Raw genomic sequence first — 21,589 nt, forward strand, 5'->3', positions numbered from 1 at the left:
TCACTTCCTCCAGGCTGCCTTCATGGATTGAAGTGCCCTGCTGTGCAATCTCTACTGTGTGAACCTCCCCATCATGCCTTGTCCTACTGCCCTTTAACTGCCTGAGGACTCGCAAGCCACGTCAGCTTTGTGTGCCCAGGGGCGGTGTCTGACCTGTCTTGTGTAGTACATAACACATACTAGGTACTCAAACACATTTGTGGAAACATTAATAAAAGAGGGAATAAAATCCAGTTGTCAAGTTCTAATTGATTTTAGAGCATGTCTGCCTATCAGAAAGTATGAACAACAGAAACGTTACTATCTTTAGACAGAAGTTGGAAGAATACCCGTCTTAAAGTTAAAACAACAACAATACCCAATAGTTCCTGGGTTATCTACTGTGGACGGGCACTGTGAAAAGTGCTTCACATGTGCAGTCATTTTGTTCACATAGTGATCTGTGAGGCAGGAACTCTTATCTTCTTCACATTACAGATGAAGAAAATAAGGCAAAGAGAGATAAGCAATTTGGCCAGAGTCAGTTGTCAGAGCCAAGATTATATGAAACCCCCAATGTCTGCTCCCCCCCCCACTAAAAAAAACCCCATCCAACAAAATAGACAAATGGGTTCAACAAAATGTACTGAATACTTGTTTTGTGTGAAATACCACAAGGGATGCATCCACACAACCCGTGCGCTCTTTACTCCAGTGAAAATAACCAGGGACGTTGAAGAGAGGTACTGTTTTGCATTTGGCTAGTCATTACCATCAGCCTGGCAAGAGATATTCTATATTCCATGGAAAAATATGATTGGGCACACCAGAAAACTTTCCAGCTTTTCTGCACCAGATACTGTAATTTCATTATTTAGCATAAAATGTGAATGCTCAGGTTCATTAACAGTCAAATCCAGATGCAAATGCAAATGGAGAAATATAATGGAAAACCAAATAGCAGATTCTCATTATCTGCTTTTTGTTAAAATCAATGCCAAAGCTCTCCTCTGTAAACAAGTACTGAATTACAGTATTTTAGGCCTCATACAAACCTGGACATTATTTACTCCAATTCTCTACAATTATTTTTTAAGTTTAAGGTCTAAAGGAAAATAACTAATAAGCATAAGAGATTCCCAGGACTCGGGAAAAGTGGTCAGCAGTATCTATGAAAGCTGAACCTATACCCATCCTGAGACCCAGCTCCTCTACCCCTAGAAATATACCCAATAGAAGTGCTTTTATTTGTCACCAAATGATATATATATGATATATATCTTATATATGATATATCTTATATATGATATATACATAAGCATTTTTTTCTTTTGTAATACCCCCAACTGCCATTGATCCAATGATCATCAATAGTAGACTGGGCAAACAAAATACGGTATATTTAAGCAATGGAATATACCATGCAGTGATGAAACCAAGGTACAACTACATACAACCATGTGGATGAATCACAAAATTATGAGGAGCAAAAGAAGTTATCATTTTATCATGATTTTTATTGACGCAAATTTCAAAAAACAGTCTAACCTAATCTCTGATGTCAGAAGTAAGAAGAACGGTTACTTAGAGGACACAGCGGTGTTTGTTGAAATGCTGGTGATTTCTGCCTCTCGCTTTGAGTGCTGATTGCACAGGAATGCTCATTCTGGGCCAATCCATTGAGCTGTATACTTATTATTTGTGCATCTTTTTCTGTATACATGTTATACTTCAACAAAAATCACATCCCTTCCCCCCCAAAAAGAAGAAAGCTGGCACTCTCTTTTACCTATCTCCTCCATTATGAAGAAATTCTCAGGCACAAGTTCTCAGGGAATAACTCACGAATGTTGGGAATCTTAATTCTGCTAAAACTAACATTTGCTTCAGTCGTGTCAACAAAAATAAATACTTCAATATTGAAAACGTTTGCTAAAGAAACAAATGTGTTTGATGAGAAAACAAAAACCAGTATTTCCTTTGGCAAACATTTGTTGGATTGGAGGTAGCAAATGTAAAACTTCCAAGTTGTTACTGAATTTGCTTAGATGTTCGGTTTACTCAAGATTCAGAATTTTTGTGGAGTTGTATTTTTTAAAAACTGTAGGGATAAAAATAATTGTAATAGAAATAAAAAAGACTGAATGTCTAAAACGCTGCTCTGGCTTTGTCCCAACTACACACAGTTGTGTAATGCCTGGCAAATAATAAGCATTTGAAAAATATTTGCTTTAGGAATAAAAATATAGTACAACGTGCACTCGTGAGATACTTCTCCTCAATCTTTGTCACATAGAGATACAATGGGTATTTTTTAAATACCTGGTAAACAGGAAATGAACTATACTTCTTTGCTATTTTAGCAAGCATATAATAGAGAATAATGACTGAAAAAAATAAATATCATAGTGCTAATTATTATATAACAGTGCTGTTTTAATATTATTTATAAGACACCTGTAAATGATAGAACATCATTAAATGATTTATAGCTTCATAAATCATTTATCTTAAATCATTTATAAGAGAAAGATACTTTATTAAAAAAAACTTGAAAGTCATGAAGACCTTGGAAAAATGAACAAAAAAGTATCCTCCCACCAACTACATTTTAGAGAAAAAATGGAGAGTAGTATCACTCTCCCTGGAAGTAATCATATATTAAATTGGTGTCAAGAAAACCTTAGAAAATATTAGCTTTCAGGAAAAAACACTTACAATTTATATTTTCTACTTTTAAGTAATATATTCTTACTATGACTCTAAAATCTGTCCAAACCCCCATTAACATTTTAAAAGAAAGTTCTCCAGTTCTTACCAAACAGAAATAAATAATACCTGACAACAGCATTAGGGAGCATAAACATAAAATTACCTGTTATTAAAAACTGAGCACATTTTTTCTCAAAGAAATATATTACTCAGCTGTAAAATAGTATGTTTGCCATTCACACTAATGTTTCAACATTATGGTTCAATCTTCTAAAAAGCTGACATGGAAAATAATGGCGTAATAAACTAATTCATCATAATGTGCAAAAGAAACCGCTGGAATAAATTGTAATAACCTTTCAAAAACTAGCAGCTTTTAAAAGTATTAATTTCTACTCCAGATAATTGGAAAGGACACCTGGGTGGGTAGGCAATATTTTTTATGGGATTGCTCTGTCAGGAGCTCAGATTGTCTCTGGACTCAGCAATGATCATTTAGCACTAAATGACAGTGAATCTTGCAAATAGGTCTTCCTAGATGGGGTTTGCCATAAATTACCAAACTCAACTCCCCTCAAGGTCAGCCATATGAGAGGGCAGGTATCAAACGGCCTTCGTGGAGACCCGGAGTGGTCCTCGGGTTTCTCATAAATGGACAATAGTTGTGTTGGCTGCCATAAAATCAACTTAATGGACTGACAACATAAATTACCATCAAACTCTGACGACATTCGTCCCTAGAAGACAGCTGAAGAATGCTTTTATATCAAAGCTGAAGAAAATGGATAACAATATGCTTTGCTCTATACCAGATCATAAATATTTTTAACAATTCTAAGTGGGGAATGAATTAATATTAGAAGCTACGATATGGTTTACTTGAGGCATTAAAAACAGCATCTAAGTAATATTAAAATGGCACTTGCTTTTTGAACTATTATATATCATCGTAACGCAATGGAGTGTGTGTGTGTGTGTGTGTGCGTGCGTGTGCGAGCGCGCGCGCGCGTGTGTGTGTGTGTGTGTGTGTGTGTGTGTTCTAGGTAAGAAGGTTACATTTGCCCGGCACTGGGTATTTCCTTAAATCTAAATAACTACAAAGAGTACTGATGGCTTTCTGGTTTTATTTTATCTCTGTAGCCCACTCTGGACCCACAGAAAGATAGATTCTTGAGTTCTCCTGCTACCTGGGATAAATCATTAATTCACTTTCTCTATGGCTCAGTTTTTCCATTTGTAAAGTAAAACTGTTATTACAGAAGGATATTTTGAAGACACTGGAATTAATCCTGGCAGGAAGGTACTAAATAAACACCAAACTACTGGAGAATCGTATCAATACATTTATGAAAATAATGCACTCTGGACAATCAATTAACAGCTTTTACAAGTCAACGCGGTAAAAATATATAACAGCAGCTGAACAAGGAAACTGGAATTTTGGGGGCATATTAAACATCACTGGCTGAATTTTCATTACTCATCTAATTATGCTTCCATCTTCTTACTTCAACATAGAGCTACAATTATTCTCCCAGGCATTTTTATAATAGTATTTATTATCTCGTGGAAATCAGGACTTCACTGTAGGTTTGCTAAAAGAAACGCTACAGTAAATAAAAGCAAGATGTTCCTGGAATCCAATGGCATCTGAGACCATGAATATTATGCATAATGTCAATGAACTCGATACACTTTGCAAACTATACAAGTTCCCAAACAGAATGTGAAGTTAGTAAGTTTTGTGTCTGTCTCCCGCATCTGGTCATCACCTCTGTCGTGCCTTCCTTTGCACTATCTCTTGCATTTATTCTTTCCTTCTACCCCACCGTCACTTCTGTCTAGAACCTCATCACCTTAGAACTGAGTTATTGCAGTAGTTTCTCTGCTCCTGTTCTCTTTCTACCAATCCATCCTGCCTACTCCTGCCAAATGAATCTTTTTTAAAACACTATTTTAATTATGTCATTCCTCTGCTCAAAATTGTCAATGAGTCCCCCTCCCCTGGGGGCCAGAGGCCAGTCTTTATCTAGAATCAAAGCTTTGGGCTCTCTGGCCTCCCCTGCTTTTCTAATCTTGTCTTTTCCAGTTCTCCTGCACAAGCCTGCAGGATAATAAATACACCTGCTGCTTGGTTACTTTCACCGTAGGGCCTGCCTGGTGGGTACCATCCATCCTCCCTGCCTAGCCCGTCGCCTTCCATCTGTGAGGCCTTTTTCACTACTTCAAGCCATAGTTAGCACCTCTAGTCATGAAACTGGAACAGTCTTTTTTTTCTTTTTTGTATTAAAATGATTTATTTCACTGTTGTAATATGGCTGAACTTCAGTTTTCATTGTTTAACGGTTTCCACGTCTTTTCTCCCTAATTAATTTGTAAAGCTCTTTAAGGGTAGGGGTGTTTGTGTTCTTATTATCTGCCAATCTCCCTAGCACAGAGTTTATGAAAATAGTTAGCAATCAGTAGACACTTGTTTAATGAATGAACGCAAAAATGCTGCTCTAGGCTTCTTGCAAGATTAGGATGAAAGCTATTCAGTTGTGTTTGTAACTTGTGGTATTCCAGAGCAGTAATTTATGCATGCGAGGCAGTTTTCCCGAACCTAATAAATCTGTTTTAATTTTTAAGTTCTTAGTGAAATTCTGGATTATGAAATATAAGCTGAGCACATGAGATTTATAATGTTGAAATCTGACTTCAGTGTAAACTTGGGCACCATTACGATAAACACAAAGCAGTGCATATTCACAGAATTAATAATAATTTTCTGAAAGCTCCTTACAAACCGAAAGCTCAGTAATTTCTAAACAAAACTAAAATCAGTCTAAGAATAAACTCAGAGAAAAAAAAAAAGATAAGCATGCAGCAGTCCAGAGTCTTTATTTTATGAATCAGAAATATACTTTAGCTTGTAATATTCTGCAGAAAGAATATGGATTTTGCAACTCATCAGGATGGTCCTGCCACTTGCTGGGTGTGCCATCTTGGGTCAGTAACTCAATGTCTTTGAACTTTAAAGTTCTCACAAGGCAAGTGAAAATATTAATATCCAATTTACTTCAAAAACCAGAGATGAATGAACCCCTTTGGAGCTGTTAATTAGGTTCATGAATTAAAGGGCACCCTGTGGCACCTACCTCAGTACGTGGCACATTAATAAATGGTAGCTACTATTACTGTTTTTGTTTTACGACTTTTTCTTTTTCACTCCTTCCTTCCTATTGTTTATGGAGAAAAATGGCTTCCCTAATAGCTAAAAAGCATGAGCATAGGAGTCTAAAACATCTGGGTTTAAACTATGACACTACCATTTACTAGTTTACTAATCTGTTTATTAATGAATCTGAGCCCCAATTGTGTAAGAGGATCTATGAAGAAAACAAAATCTTGCACGGACATTCTGAAGACTAAAAATGATCTATTTAAATTTTTTTTTTTAACGTTTATTTATTTTTGAGACAGGGAGAGACAGAGCATGAACAAGGGAGGGTCAGAGAGAGGGAGACACAGAATATGAAGTAGGCTCCAGGCTCTGAGCTGTCAGCACAGAGCCCGACGCGGGGCTAGAACTCACGGACCGCAAGATCATGACCTGAGCTGAAGTCGGCCGCCCAACCGACTGAGCCACCCAGGCGCCCCTAAAAATGATCTATTTAAAAATGTCTAGCCTAAAACAAGTACTCTGTAACAGCAGGTATTATAATTTTTATGAATCTTCTCTCAGCTACTATTCTGTTCTGTATTAAAGAACCCATGTTCATGAATATTTTTTAAATAAAAGTAGTAGGAAAATTTTCCTCCTTATATTTCAGTGCTTTGCAGAAAAACATAATTTAGTATTATAAAAATTATTCTTATAAATAATATTTGTGTAGTGACTTAGAGTTTACAAAATACCTTTACAATTTAGGACTATGCTCTAAAAATATTCCCCCATTTAGCCACTCATTGCTGTATTACTCCAATCATTATTCCGGCAATCCATTCTACCATCAAGACGTTTAATAATAAACAATAATGATAAACTACAAATATTAAGAAAGCTACTTAAAAAGTAAGTTAAATGTGTTATTGGCCTAGGTCTATATCTTTAGAAATAGTTGACAGTTGAAATTCGTCAGATGAAATTAAGCAATTGATCACGGATTCTCAATCTCAGCAGTAGAGGCCTCCTCTAGGCAGGCTTTAACAAGCACACTTACAGAGTGGTTTCTTTTCTTTCTTTCTTTTTTTTTTTAAGACTACTTATTTTTTTAAATGTTTACTTGAGAGAGAGCAAGCAAGCACGAGTGAGGGGTGGGGCACGCAGAGAGAGAGGGAGACAGAGAATCCCAAACAGGCTCCTCACTGTCGGTGCAGAGCCCGATGCAGGGCTCAATCTCACAATCTCACATGATCTCACTGTGAGATCATGACCTGAGCCAAAATCAAGAGTCTAAACTGTTTCAGTGTTTATTTTTTCCAAACCCATTAACTATAACTTAATGTTTATAGCATCAATGATAATTCCAAAGCTATTTTACAAATAAAACGTTTTGATCTTCAGGGGCACCTGGGTGGCTCAGTCGGTTAAGTGTCTGACTTCGGCCTCAAGTCACGATCTCACGGTTCACGGGTGCGAGCCCCGTGTCGGGCTCTGTGCTGACAGCTCGGAGCCTGGAGCCTACTTCGGATTCTGTGTCTCCCTCTCTCTCTGCCCCTCCCCTGCTCATACTCTGTCTCCCTCTGTCTCTCAAAAATGAATAAACGTGGGGCGCCTGGGTGGCGCAGTCGGTTAAGCGTCCGACTTCAGCCAGGTCACGGTCTCGCGGTCCGTGAGTTCGAGCCCCGCGTCAGGCTCTGGGCCAATGGCTCGGAGCCTCGATCCTGTTTCCGATTCTGTGTCTCCCTCTCTCTCTGTCCCTCCCCCATTCATGCTCTGTCTCTCTCTGTCCCAAAAATGAATAAACGTTGAAAAAAAAAATTTAATAAAAAATGAATAAACGTGTACAAGATAAATAAATAAATAAATAAATAAATAAATAAATTTTAAAACATTTTGATCCTCATAATAACATCACATGAGATGAGAAAACCAAGGCATGAGGAGATTATGGGACGTGCCTGAGTCACTTGTTTCGACAGAGTTCCTCCTTCCTGACTAAATGGAGGCTCAATTCGTCCCCGTTACTGCCTCGTCATTTGCTGGTCTTTGGGGGCGCCTGGATGGCTCAGTCGGTTAAGCAGCCGACTTCGGCTCAGGTCATGATCTCGCGGTCGGTGAGTTCAAGCCCCGCGTCGGGCTCTGTGCTGACAGCTCAGAGCCCGGAGCCTGTTTCAGATTCTGTTTCTCCCTCTCTCTTACCCTCCCCCGTTCATGCTCTGTCTCTCTCTGTCTCAAAAATAAATAAATGTTAAAAAAAAAATTAAAAAAAAAAAAAGAACTTAGAATAAGGTAAGTATGTTCAAAAATGTTAGTCCTTCTAATCCCATCTCTTGGGAAGTCTTCACCTAAAGGTAGTTCCTTCAGGTATACAGAGGATCTCTGAAGTTATTCTGTAATTCAGTGGTGGGCTGGGAGAGCAGAGTATATTTAACGTATCAGTAACAACATTGCATTGAACCAAGGATTTATCCATCATCTACTATATCCCAGCTCAGTACTAAGTGCTACAGATACACAAACGGACTGGCTGCAGCCAAGGAATGTTGGCAGCGACATGAACCAGACTTGATGATTTCCTAGAAAATAAAGATATTCCAAGAGGGGCTGGTCTGCCAAGTTTAACGGGACTTCTTGAAAATTCTCCCAAATAACTTCAAATAGAATAAAATGATTTGAAAACTTCTACTTTTTATACTTTCCTCTTGAATGGCACATTCTGCCAAACCCCAAAGTGTTATTTTTGTACAGAGTGGTACTGTATCCAGACCATATTATGACAGGGGGCGAGGAAGGAAATGTGGAAGAACCAATCTCAAGGGGACCTAGGAATGTAAGTTTTACAAACGTGCGAGGTGTTTCCACTTTGTTTCTAGGACTCGAGTCACATAGGTTAAAAACCCTGTGGCAAAACTACCCATTTGGTATTTTCTCTACCCTGCGCCTGCAGTGCCTGGGAACAGAAATACTTGCTGAGCTGAATTTCAGCCTCTAAGTCAAACTAAACAGACAAAAAAAAAAAAAAAAAAAAAAAAAAGAAGGCAATTACCATCCCACCGCATTTGGATTAGCCCATAAGAAAAGTATTTACAGTCAACTAAAACTTTTCACATTGAGAAGATCTTTCAAGGTCACGTCTAGTGAAATCTCAGTATAATTTGGTTTAAACTCTACATTTCATTTTTAGCAGCAGTAACTAGGGTGTGAGGCAACGTGCAATGTGTGAAAATGTGCAGAGTGAAATAGCCCAGGATTTAAGGTCAGACATATTGGTTGTCATTCTCCCTCTTCTTGTGATTTTAGGCAATGGCCTGATGTCTCAGGGCCATGGATTTCCTCTTTTTAGAATAGGAATGATGTGTTATTATAACATTATTGAAAAAATTAATTGAGATGGACTATTCCATGTATACACAGTACTACACAGGTTAACAGTTTTTGAGTGTGATTCAATATGGATTACACTATTCTAAGCACTTTTTCTTTAGCTGATTTAAACTTTACCATAACTCAAGGGGATGGATATATTATCATACCCATTTTAGAGATAAGGAAATTAAGGCACAGAAACCTTGCCATGGTTGGGGTGCCTGGGTGGCTCAGTCAGTTAAGCATCTGACTTCTACTCCGGTCATGATCTCATGGTTCTTGAGTTTGAGCCCCGTATTGGGCTTTCTGCTGTCAACACGGAGCCTATTTTGGATCCTCTCTTTCCCTCTCTCTCTGCCTCTCCCCCACTTACTCTCTCTCTCTCTCTCTCTCTCTCTCTCTCTCTCAGAAATAAACATTAAAAAAACAGAACCCTTGCCATGGTCAGTTACTAGCTGGCTGAGCAAGAACTCAAACTCAAACTCTGGCAGTCTAACTCCAGAGTCTGTGTTCTTAACCATCTCGCTTTGTCCCCTTGTTTGTCATGGCAGCTCATGACATGCCCACTTCTCCTCACCCTGGATTCTGGTAAAAAAAAAAAAAAAATACAACAGTTCCCACCTTTCCAGAAATAAATAGGCACACTGAGGACACAGGGCACACGCATTAGGAGAGACAAAGTAACACACGGTACAAGCTGTCAAATGTCAGAGAGGGGGTATAACCTCAAGTTCTATGGCAGTTTGGAAGGAAGGACATAATTGGGATGGAAAATCAGCACAATTTTGTAATGGAGGTGAAGGTTGACTTAGGTCTTGGAGGAAAATCAGAACTGAAACCAGCAAAGAGGATTTGGGGAAGGTTTTTCAGATAATCAGAAGGCTTTCTGTGTTTGGGCAATAAGGCTCGGTGTCAGTGGGGAAGGTTTCTCTACAGGAATTCTGAGACTGGGGAACAGGAGGCAGTTTAAAGTCATTTTGTAGAACGTTTGAAAAGCCGGGAGAGGAGGGAGGATCTCCTGTGGGAGAGCCACCAAGGGTGTCTGGGTGCACATGCGTGGTGTCACTCCAAGCAGTGCTTTCAAAAGGCTGAGGAGATGGCAGATGGATAACACACGGGGTAGGGGTACGGAAAGTTCGAGAACGGAGAGCACAGAAGTCTTCAGCGCACATACCTACATTCAGACACTTCTCAATGATCCAGCGATGCTTATCTGGTTGGTGGACATTCCATGGTGTCTTCTCACCTACTGTCTGTCCTTTTGGCTTGTTCCCTGCTTGATGGCACCTGGGGGTGGAGACACAGACGAGTGATTTCCCAGTTAGTCTTTTATTTTGTTGTAGTATTTGTTTGTTTGTTTGTTTAATTTCTGCTCCTTAGTAGCTGTGGTTAAAAATGTGTTGTGCTAAGAAGAAGAAGAGGTGTAGTTTGGATGATCAGACCATTTCTTTCCTTCTTTTTTTAAAAATGATACCTTCGGTTCTTTATGAAACAATTTGCTGATGAACAGCAGCAGGGCTCATATTTGAGCCTAACCCTGGGAGAGGTCATTGTCAATTCCCTTTGATTAGAGATGGTCTCACAAACTGGGGGCTACCCAACATGCCTTTTCAGATAATGTTCCTGCAGCAGAACCTTGCTTCTGATCTGGCTGCTGAGGTTTTTTAGGTGAGAGAGGTTCAGCATACGCTTCTTTTTTTTTTTTTTTTTTTAATTTTTTTTAAATTTATTTTATTTTTGAGACAGAGAGAGACAGAGCATGAAGGGGGGAGGGTCAGAGAGAGGGAGACACAGAACCTGAAACAGGCTCCAGGCTCTGAGCTGTCAGCACAGAGCCCGACGCGGGGCTCGAACTCGCGGACCGTGAGATCATGACCTGAGCCGAAGTTGGACACTTAACCGACTGAGCCACCCAGGCGCCCCAACGTACGCTTCTTAAGACTGCTACCCATGGTGTATCTCCAGACTGCCTTTTACCACCAACATGATGATTATCCATATCGATCACTTTCACCTTTGCAGCTACTTGAAGATATTAAGCAATTGCTGCTTCCTCCTAAGTTGAATAGAGAATACCAGGCGACCTGAGTAATTCTCTAGCTGCAGAGTGCATGTTTGGCTCTAGAACTAAAGTGCTGTATTTAAGAGATTAGAAGAAGAAGAAGAAGAAGAAGAAGAAGAAGAAGAAGAAGAAGGAGGAGGAGGAGGAGGAGGAGGAGGAGGAGGAGGAGAAAGAGATGAGAAAATGAAACAGACTGCAATGAAAACAGGTTGTCAGTGCCAAACTCTTTTTGTTAAAGTAATATTTCCTTGTTTTTCCAGGCTATTATAAGAGTGTATATAACATCTAAAGAGATTGTAGGAGCCCAGTCCCAGTACATCATTCTTACTAATGTTTATTTGCAAATAGTAGACATGAAGATTAGTGTTGTCCAAAATGGCTAGAATATTCATCTTTACCTGGGTCCCTTGTATGCAAATGTATTTAGGGTGCAACACACGCACACACACACACACACACACACACGCTTTTTCAAGAAAAAGAAAAGACCTTAAAATTGTATACATTTGGTTAATAGCCAGCTACCGAATCTCTTGTATTCTCTTCTCTGATTAACACACTTTCATACATATTTTTTCTAGTTCTTCTGCTAGAATCCTTGCTCGCTCTTCACCTCACAATCCCATTATCAGCCAAACAGTCCTAGAGAAACCAGAGAGCTGGTAGAAAAAAGTACATTCGGTTACTTCAGAACATGGCACACATCAATAGTGTCCACTTATTAGCCAGAAAACTGGATTCCGTTGCTTCTGAGAACTTCTCACATGCTCACAGGCCTGCTGACCTCAACAGAAGACAAAACAAAACAAAGCTCCACCACAGAAACTAGAATTATTTCCAAAGTTCTCAAATAAACAGAAATCACTGTAATTATGAATAATTAAAATGCTAAACTCAAGAGGGCACTCAACATTCGTTACACTGCAGAACTCATCCCCTAAGGGTGGTGCCTTCAATTAGCTCAGTTTTTGCAACAGAAGAAAAATGTGACAATCAGTAATTGCAGGTATTTAAGCACAAGGAACAAAACAAGCCAACTTGCCTTTAAATCACTCCTTCTCAGCCAGCAGAGGCATTGCTCTCTTTCAGATTCTCAATGTCTATACTAATTCCAGAATACAGAAAAGCAATTGATCGCAGGACAGCGGAAAAGCATACCGCCCTCAGAAGGTTAAGTCGATGCGCTTCATCTTTATCTGCTATTTGGAGTACGCAGGAGGCATGATATAACGATTTCAAAGGTATTTTGTAAAATGTATCAATATATTTACACAATCTAAAAATGTTTATTAAGATCTACCACGTGTCAGGGTTTATGCTAAGTGACAGTGACGTTGCGCCATTAAAAAGTAGCCGCTGTTTTTTTCTTTAAACATATACAAATTACTATAGACAAATTTGAACATAGCAAGATATTTTTATGTTCTTACAAATATATAGTTTGGAGTATATAGCTACTATATATAAAATGAAACTTTTTAAAGCATTATTTCTCATTATTTATTTCTCATTATTCTTGAATTGTTATACATTATTATTATAAAATTAAATCACAAATTATTCAGATTTTTCTTCCTCAGAGCCTCCTCTATTAAAAGTATAATTTTTTTCTGCAGCGCCTGGGTGGCTCTGTCGGTTAAGCGTCCGACTTCAGCTCATGATCTCACAGTTTGTGGGTTCGAGTCCCACATTGGACTCTGTACTGACACCTCAGAGCCTGGAACCTGCTTGGGATTCTGTGTTTCCTTCTCTCTCTGCTCCCCCTCCACCCCCCCAATCATGCTTTGTCTGTCTCTGTCTCTCAGAAATTAATAAATGTTAAAAAAATTTTTGATACAATTTTTTCTTACAAAATATATCCATTTTTTTGCAGTAACAAATGCCATTGCAGATATTATGTTTTTTCTTAGATGTTTATAGGACTAAAATATAAGTCAAGCTGGAAATGGTTTAGCAAATAGTAACTACAGTTTTGAATCTAAGAGACTGTAGCAAAGTAAAAATTTTTTTTTTCTTTTGCTTGGATTCAATTTCAAACAGACAACGACTCAAGAAAGGGTTACCTTTTACTAGCTGCCACTTTGGGGAGATGCATTTTGTCTTTCGTTTAAGTTAGAGGAAAGAATTCATTAGAAATGTGGTGCAAGTAAGTTTCAGAATGATAAATCTCAAGTTACCAATTCCACTTTTAATGATTAGTTGCCTGAGTCTTGTATTTAATTAAAATGGTTATTTTAAATGCTTATATTTAATTCACACATAATTAGCTAAACCTCAGTGTTACTGCTTCATCCATTTTGAAATTAATTAATTTATAAAATAGCTCAAAAAGTGCTGTACAAATTGAATATTAAGATAAATCAGGATTCGTTTGCATCGTTTGTTGGTTTCGGTTGTAACTGCCAGTGAGCCATTTATATTAGGGTATTGAGGATGACTACTATGTAGGAGAATCCACGGTCGATAGGTCATCGGCGTTACCTTTGTGCAGATGATAAGCACTTTCACCTCTTAGGTAATAATAGCTTATAGTCGAGGATACGAGTGTCTTAACTTAAAAAGGGATCTAAATTTTATAAATGACTTTTGGCTTTAATACATTTAGGAGAAACCACTGTGTTTAGCAAATGATTCAAAAGTGTGTTAACGATCTGTGTTAAAAAAAAAAAGAAGAAAAGAAAACCTTCTTTGAGTCAGTCTGATATTGTAACCAGAAAGTGTTTTCAAGGAAATGTTCTGATTTTAACTTCTGTTTAAACACACAACATGATTTATATACCTAGGAACCAAGAGAACAGGTGGTAACGTAGAACAGTTTTTCCCGGCTCCAAGAATATGAGGGAATTTTAGCCACCCACAATAACTATCGAGCTGGGTTTCCTGGTGAAGTGAAAAACTACATCCATGAATATTCTCCTCTGGGGTGTGGTTGCTGGAAACACTGCTAAACTGTGCAAAATCCATTAATGATATCGCTACAGTTTATTAGTTACTCAATACGTGTCGGCACTGGCTTAGCTTAAATGCCTCACGAGGCGGTATCATCAGGCCCCTTTTACAGGTGAACAAAGTGAGGCCTGGGGAGTCTAAGGCACTGCCAAGGGCAGCGTAATCAGTAGAGATGGAGGCAGGATGCAGAACTTCACGCTGTAGCTCTGCACCTCACTGTCCCGACTTGCCATCGCAGAGCTCTAAGGAAGGCATCGTCAGTTGCTCATAACAGTATACACAGAATTTTCTAGTATTTTATTAAAACCTGGACCTCCTACTCTCCAGTGAACCCTTCCGGCGGGGGCATCTGTTCCTGCCATGCTCTGATACGAGCTCAAACCTTTTGCGTCTCCTTCCACCCTTGAGGAATTTTCATTCTGAGCAGGCTCAGCTTACATGTGAAATGAAGTTGTGCAGAATATTTCTCTTCTTTTCACGCTAGTACTATTAGGGGGCATTCCAGGATGCCTTCAAGCTATACCGTATCTCAATTACCTCAACTGCCATCTGTTTCTATTTCTTTCAGCCCTTCTCCATGGTACCCTAAACAATGAACGATAGTCCCACTCAAGAGCTAGACTTAGTGTATTTCTCCGCCAAGGACGTGCGTTAACATAGACAGCCATCCCTGCTCTTTAGATAAGATGATACGAGGTTGTGATCAAAGCCAATTATCTATTGATTTTCAGTTTAACATTCCAACTATCACCCATTATCTGACTTGCGGAAATCGTCAGAAGATCCAAAGAAGGGGCTCCGTCACCAATCAATCATAACGGGGAAGTACTATTTGAGACATGAGTAGGGGTAAACGTATAGGCACGTCTGCTTGGTTAATCTTGCTAAGGCCTTTAAAAAAAAATTTTTTTTTTTAACCTTTGTTTTATTTTTGAGACAGAGAGAGACAGAGCATGAACGGGGGAGGGTCAGAGAGAGGGAGACACAGAATCTGAAACAGGCTCCAGGCTCCGAGCTGTCAGCACAGAGCCCGACGCGGGGCTCGAACTCACGGACCGCGAGATCGTGACCTGAGCCGAAGTCGGACGCTTAACCGACTGAGCCACCCAGGCGCCCGGCTAAGGCCTTTAAATACCATCTGTTTTCCATTCATTCCTGGCTACCATCTTCCCTAGGTTAAAAGATTTTAAAATGACTGGGGGGCGAAAAAAACCTTGAAAAGGAGTGTGAGATTTTAATTCTGTATTTCATCTGCCAAACAGTGAACTACAGTTAGCCTCAGCGAGTGTTCCTAATAGATAAGGGAATTGTTGCTTCGCATATAATTACATAGAGTCTAACGGTAGACATAGCCAACCATATCATCTTCATGCCATTAGAAGTGCTAGGAAGTCTGAAAAGAATCCATTTCGAGGAGGGTCTAAGCTACTTTTATTTTACTTCAAACCAGGGTTATCATGGAATAAAACTGATAATTCTTTGGAGGAACCGTTTTTTGGAATGTGAAAAAAAAAAGTATGAAAGGGGAAATGAAACTGACAGTCGTGACTGGCAGTAGGTTCAGGCATTATGTGTTCTTTTGTGTTTGCTTTGGAATGTTAAACAGGTCGGGTTCTTTTCAAAAGAAAACATTTTATTCAGAACATTCTCCCATGAAAGCCCTCTTTGACAAAGTGTCATTTTTTGATATATTAGTACATGTCTGCCCACATTTTACATTCAAAAAAGGCAAGCAATGTTTTAACAACTTTTGACAAGCGCAGGGGATTAAACTTGCACAGAATCAACTCTAGGTGTGATGCTATAAGCTGTTATATTTGCCATTTTGTACTTCTTCATGGCAGACCACAGCATTTTTAAACATACTAATTTCTGGTTGCAAAAACGTGGGGAAATTCAAGATGAGTAGTTAGAATAGGAAACATTTAATTCAGCAACAAAACGTTTTAGGCATGGAACTCTAAGATGTGTTGAGGAAAAGAGCTACGGCAACAGTATTCGGCGAATTGTAAATATGTAACAGGAACCAAGTCAAAGAATTTTCTAGAAAACTAGCTAAGGAATCCTAAGAGATTTAGCTACCTCTGAATTATAAGTTCCCTACTAAGTCATAAATTTCAAAATCAAATCATCCTTCGTTTTTTGCCAATGCAGGCCCTGCCTACTGAAAACCTCAGTTGCACACCCAAGGGTACCTCGAGGCAATAAACTGCCCTTCATCCTGTGTCCCTCGGACTGGGAACCTGCGCGACTGCTTTCTAGCCTCTTCTGTCTCTACTCCACCCTGCGCCTGCTCATTCATTCCTCTAGAGCCTTTTCCATTTCCCTGCACAGGCCAGATTCTCTTTTGCCTAGATCACTATCCCAGTCAACTCAGCTAATTTCTCTTCTTTTAAATCTCAGCTTAGATGTCACCTTCCTCCAGAAGATTCTTCTGACAATTCGCTCTCTCGGCATCCTTTCTCTAGATCCTGTAGAACCCTCTTCTCTCCAATCTGAGTCCCTGTGATACAGGGGTGTCACTGCCTCCTTACTTGTCAGTATCGTCAACAGACCATAAGTTCCAGGTCAGTCTTGTTTACTGTTAAATCTCCACTGCTTAGACAAGTGTTTGGAATATTCTAGATGCTCTCAAACCCTTTGTTAAACAGATTAATGAATTATTTGAGCGAAAAGTTCCTATGTGACCAATACATATATTTTTTTTTCCTCTTGGTGATAACACACGTTGTTAAATATAACTACTTTAAAAGATATATTCATTTACTTGCGTTGGCATGTGTTACCATGAATGTTCCCATTTTACTATTTCATCTAGCTGGAATGACAAGTTTCACATTTTGGCTCAAGGGTTTCTCATAACATTTCTCCCTACACAGAAAGTCCAAGGTGGGTAATAGGAGCCACTCAAGAAGGGTAAGATCTGGAATGCCATGCTTGGTTTTGAGTTTAAGATACAGAATTCTAATGGCAAACATGAGGGTAGATTGAAAGGGGACAGAAAGGATTTATGGAGAGTAATGAACGACCTCTGAAAGAACTGAAGGTCTTGCTTTATATCGCTGTGTCATTATGAGCCGGCAACTTCTCGGGGGATGCTGTGCCTGGAAAAGGAGAACGGTGGAAACCAGTACCTATTAGTGAGTCAGGCGGAATGGAGCTGGAGAAGAGGGCATCTTATGAATATTGTTATTAGATAATCGAGAGCTGTAATAATCAATATTCTCTTGAAAGGACCTTAAATCTAATGAAGGAGCTGCGGATGACTAAATTATGATTATGTGACAAATTCAGGGAATTGGTTCAGGGTTCTTTGCATCCAAAATTCAAATAAGTAATCAAAGTGAAATTGCACTAGCTGACCTCCTCAAACCACCTCTAAATACAGGAGGCATTTATTAAGAATACCCCAACCAAATAACAGCACGACGTAAGTGCCTCCATATTTCACAAATGCCTTTGGCTAACGGGGAGGGTGGATGGAGTTGGGTGTGGGAGGGCGGCTATGAGGGGAAGGACACAGAAGGAAGAGAAGGAGTTCTTGCAAAGAGATAAGTGGAACTCTTATTTTTAAAATGGCCATAGCAGTTCTTTTCTTAAGTCAAGATTAAAAACATGATGAACTTATGGAATGCTACCTTCCACAGCAAAAGTTACATAAAACAATTTTTATTCCCACATAAATTACTTAACACAGGTGTCACGGGTTTTACAGAATAACACTGGCACCTATGGACCATCATATATAAAAGAGATCCTTTCTCTGTATTTTTTAGCCTTCAGCTTGCAGTATTTGTCTCTTTAGTAAGTTCTTATTTCTTACTTTGAAATATATTCAAATATATTGAAATAGTTCACCAGGAGCACAGGTGGAATTGTTTCCCTTGGCTCTCTGCTGGGCTTCCTGGGGCCATCATGTGGACGGTAGCAGAAAACAATTTCAAGGACAATAACAGTGATGAATAAATTAAAGTACAGTGTATATAGTCCCCATCAAAGAAGTAAAATTGTTTTACTGAATTGTATTTTCATCTCAAGGACTGTTTCCCCCCACCTTCACCTCTTTCCAAAACACTTCTTTACAGCAATTCTCATTTCAAAAGGGTGCTTCAAAATTGATTCTGAGGAATTTAAGTTCTCCACACTCTTTTCTGGCAATATGCTTTTTATCAGATCAGCAAAAACAATGCGAAAACACCTGTCACAGTAATTTCAAATGTCTGTCATCTACCAAATTATCCATAAATGATCTACGGTTGCAGTGTGGTCCTTGAATGAAGGACATTTTCAAGAAAGCCCAACCAGCGTTGTTGAAAATATAAATGGGTACATTGCAAGAAAAAACACTTGTAGCGTTTGTGGAAACTTACAGCTTTTATTTTTATCTTTAATCAGAACCAGGAGAACATTTCTGAAAGAACTAATTTTGCTTCTCATTCACACAGAGCATTATATACATGCACACCTACTCTCAGGTATAGACATCGTTCAGCTAAACTCCATAGGGCTGTGGCTGGAAATGGAGTCAGATTGGCAACAAAGCACTTCTTGAATGCCTACCTGGGGTAAATGGTAAAAAATGTAGACCTTACCTGCCCCCTACCCCCCCAAAAAGCCAAGAAAGGTATAATTGTTGAATATGGACAGGCTTTTTAAAAAACATAGAGAAAGGCTCTGGGTTATAAATCTATTTTTATTTCTATGTGCCAATTCTTTAACTTACGTGCTACCCCCTCTCAAGAACTGGTGTGCTCCAAGATGATTCTATTGTGCAGCCAGAGCTGAGAATCTTGGTCTCATGCCTTCTGCTCGACAATGTGGCGACAAACCCCCTTCCCATTTTTCGTTCCAGTCATCTGTGCACATCTGCCTTCTCACAGCCAAGTAGGCCCTATACCATGGCTTGAAGGTTCTATCTTCCTATCCCATCGTGCCTTCTGTGCTCAGAACCATAATGCAAATCTACTGTGGTCTGAATGGGAAGCATTACACATTTTAACATCCAGACTTAAAGAAACAGGTATAGATCAAAACCGTGTTTACATTCATTATCTAAAAAAAAAATCACAATTGAAATAGCTGGGTCTTTTGAAATGGGGTTGCAATTTTATAGGAAATAATATGGTATGAAAGGCAATGGAAAAACATACCCTTTTACTCTTTTAGATTCAGTATGTTTCAGACTTAAACCAATGGGAACATAATGGCAGTGTATTATAATCACTCCAATATCCTTAAAGGTCTGACATTTTTAAAGAGTGTATATAGTATTCAGGTGGGGCTCGAATGAATGTAACCATCCTGCTGCTGTTTTGTAAAGTGGTAGCCTGGCTAAGGGCAGCAATAAAGAACACTCTTAAATGTGACTTATTTCTAACTAGGGTGACACATTATAGTACTCTTTGTCAGCACTTTATTGCTTTCACAAGAATAAAAACAAATACTGAGGTCTTTATTCTGAAATCCACTTCTAGAGTTTATCTGACTAACAAAGGACTTAGTCCTGTGAAAGGTGTTCTAGTTATAAAAGAATTTTTCTTTGTAAGAGTTTATTTGCTATTTGAAAGGCTATCTTTATTTGGCACTACTCATTTATTAATTAGAGGCAACAAACTCTAAAATCCTACCTTTCCATGATCTATGTGATAAACCAGAAGAAGGAGACTTCCTAAAATAGCAATACTTTTCGGTAGTGGGCAAAACTGTACATGTATGCATTTACGTGGGAAGAAAAGAAATCCCAAATTTGTTTAAACATGAAAAGAATTTTCGACTCAGTCCAATTATTTTCAGCATTGTTCCTAGTGGTTATTTATTTACTACAATTGGGTATTCACTGAAGTTTTGCAAAAACACTCGTACTTTTCCCTTTCTTTTATTTAGGCATAAAATGATGAGCAGCTGATCTCAGTACTTCCCTAAGCTCTTTTGATTTTGGATTGTAAATATGTGAACTCAGGTTGCCGCAAAAGAATGAAAGAGAATAAGACACATTTCCAAAGCAACAAAGGAACAACTTGTTTTACTACACTGTTACTGCAGAGAAGCATCTTGGAGAATGGGTTTTTGTTTATTTACTTATTTTTTATTTATTTTGAGTGAGTGAGAGAGAGAGAGAGAGAGAGAGAGAGAAAGTGAGTGGGGGAGGGGCAGAGAGGGAGAGAGAGAGGCAGAGAGAGAATCCCAAGCAGGCTCTCTGGGCTGTCAGTGCAGAGTCCAATGAGGGGCTCGAACTTATGAACCTGGAGATCATGACCTGAGCCACAATCAAGAGTCAGATGCTTAACCAACTGAGCCACTCAGGTGCCCCGAGAATGGGTTTTTAGATACAAAAAAAATGGTTTATTTATTTATTTATTTTATTTTTATTATTATTTTTTTAATCTTTATTTATTTTTGAGAAAGAGAGAGAGACAGCGTGTGAGCAGGGGAGGAGCAGAGAGAGAAAGGGAGACACAGAATCCGAAGCAGGCTCCAGGCTCTGAGCTGTCAGCACAGAGCCTGACGCGGGGCTCGAACTCATGAACTGTGAGATCATGACCTGAGCCGAAGTCAGACATTCAACCAACTGAGCCACCCAGGTGCCCCCCACAAAATGGTTTATTTATCATAACCAAATCCATTTTCCGATTAGCTCTGCATATGGATGACAAAAGAGTGAAACACCCACAAATAAAACAAAATCTACTCTGCAAGTATTTATGCAGCAAAGTCCACATGTTTTAGCTTGCCTTCTGAATCGAGAGGGAAAGATGAATGGAAAAGGTAGATCGCACATACACCCCAACACTGGGAGGTTCCCCAAACTGTCTTACACAGACTTCCACAAACATTAAGAAAGGGAGCTGTCAGCATGAAGGAGCCCCTTTCAGAAAGTATCATTGCAAAGCTTTAATTTCCCAAACTGTTTTAAAATATGTTTTCCTTTTTGCCAAGCTAAAATTTCTTAGAAACAAGATTCAGGAAAGCAAATGAAACATTATGGGACAATGGATAGATCAAAGTATACTTCTTTCTGGTACAAGAACACCGTGTTTATATAAAGCCTGTCTTTTTTGAGGGAAGAGAGAAGGAGAAGAAAAGCTTTTAGAGAATGAGGGTGATGATAGCTTTCTACAAGATGCCGTGTCGAACAAGAGTCCTTCATGTGGTTTTGAAAAAGAAATTAGCAATATTTATCACATGTGTGACAAGCTATTTGGCAACATACATTTTGTCTCTTTTTACATGTATTAAGCCATTCCCAGGGACTGTGTGAGTTGCCCAGAACAAGACCTTTTTGCACATGGGACATGGCTGGGGACTCAGGAGCCTGCCAACTTCAGGTTCTGGCCATTAGACTCATTAACTCTCCAGAATGTAAGCACCATGAAGGT

The 21,589-nt window shown here is 39.0% G+C and overlaps 1 protein-coding gene across 2 annotated transcripts in view; it reads right to left on the reverse strand.

Moving 5' to 3' along the window:
* Positions 1–21,589, reverse strand: part of HS3ST5 (heparan sulfate-glucosamine 3-sulfotransferase 5) — a 261,635-nt gene that overhangs the window by 86,561 nt on the left and 153,485 nt on the right. The window contains exon 3 of one of the 2 annotated variants that reach the window (XM_058735024.1): positions 10,381–10,489. The gene's annotated coding sequence lies outside the window, so the exon portion shown is untranslated. Of the gene's footprint in view, positions 1–10,376; positions 10,490–21,589 lie in introns of both variants that reach the window. The other variant, XM_058735023.1, reaches the window with a different exon arrangement.

The sequence above is a fragment of the Neofelis nebulosa genome, chromosome 6 (assembly GCF_028018385.1).
Source record: "Neofelis nebulosa isolate mNeoNeb1 chromosome 6, mNeoNeb1.pri, whole genome shotgun sequence".
Classification (NCBI taxonomy): Eukaryota; Metazoa; Chordata; class Mammalia; order Carnivora; family Felidae; genus Neofelis; species Neofelis nebulosa.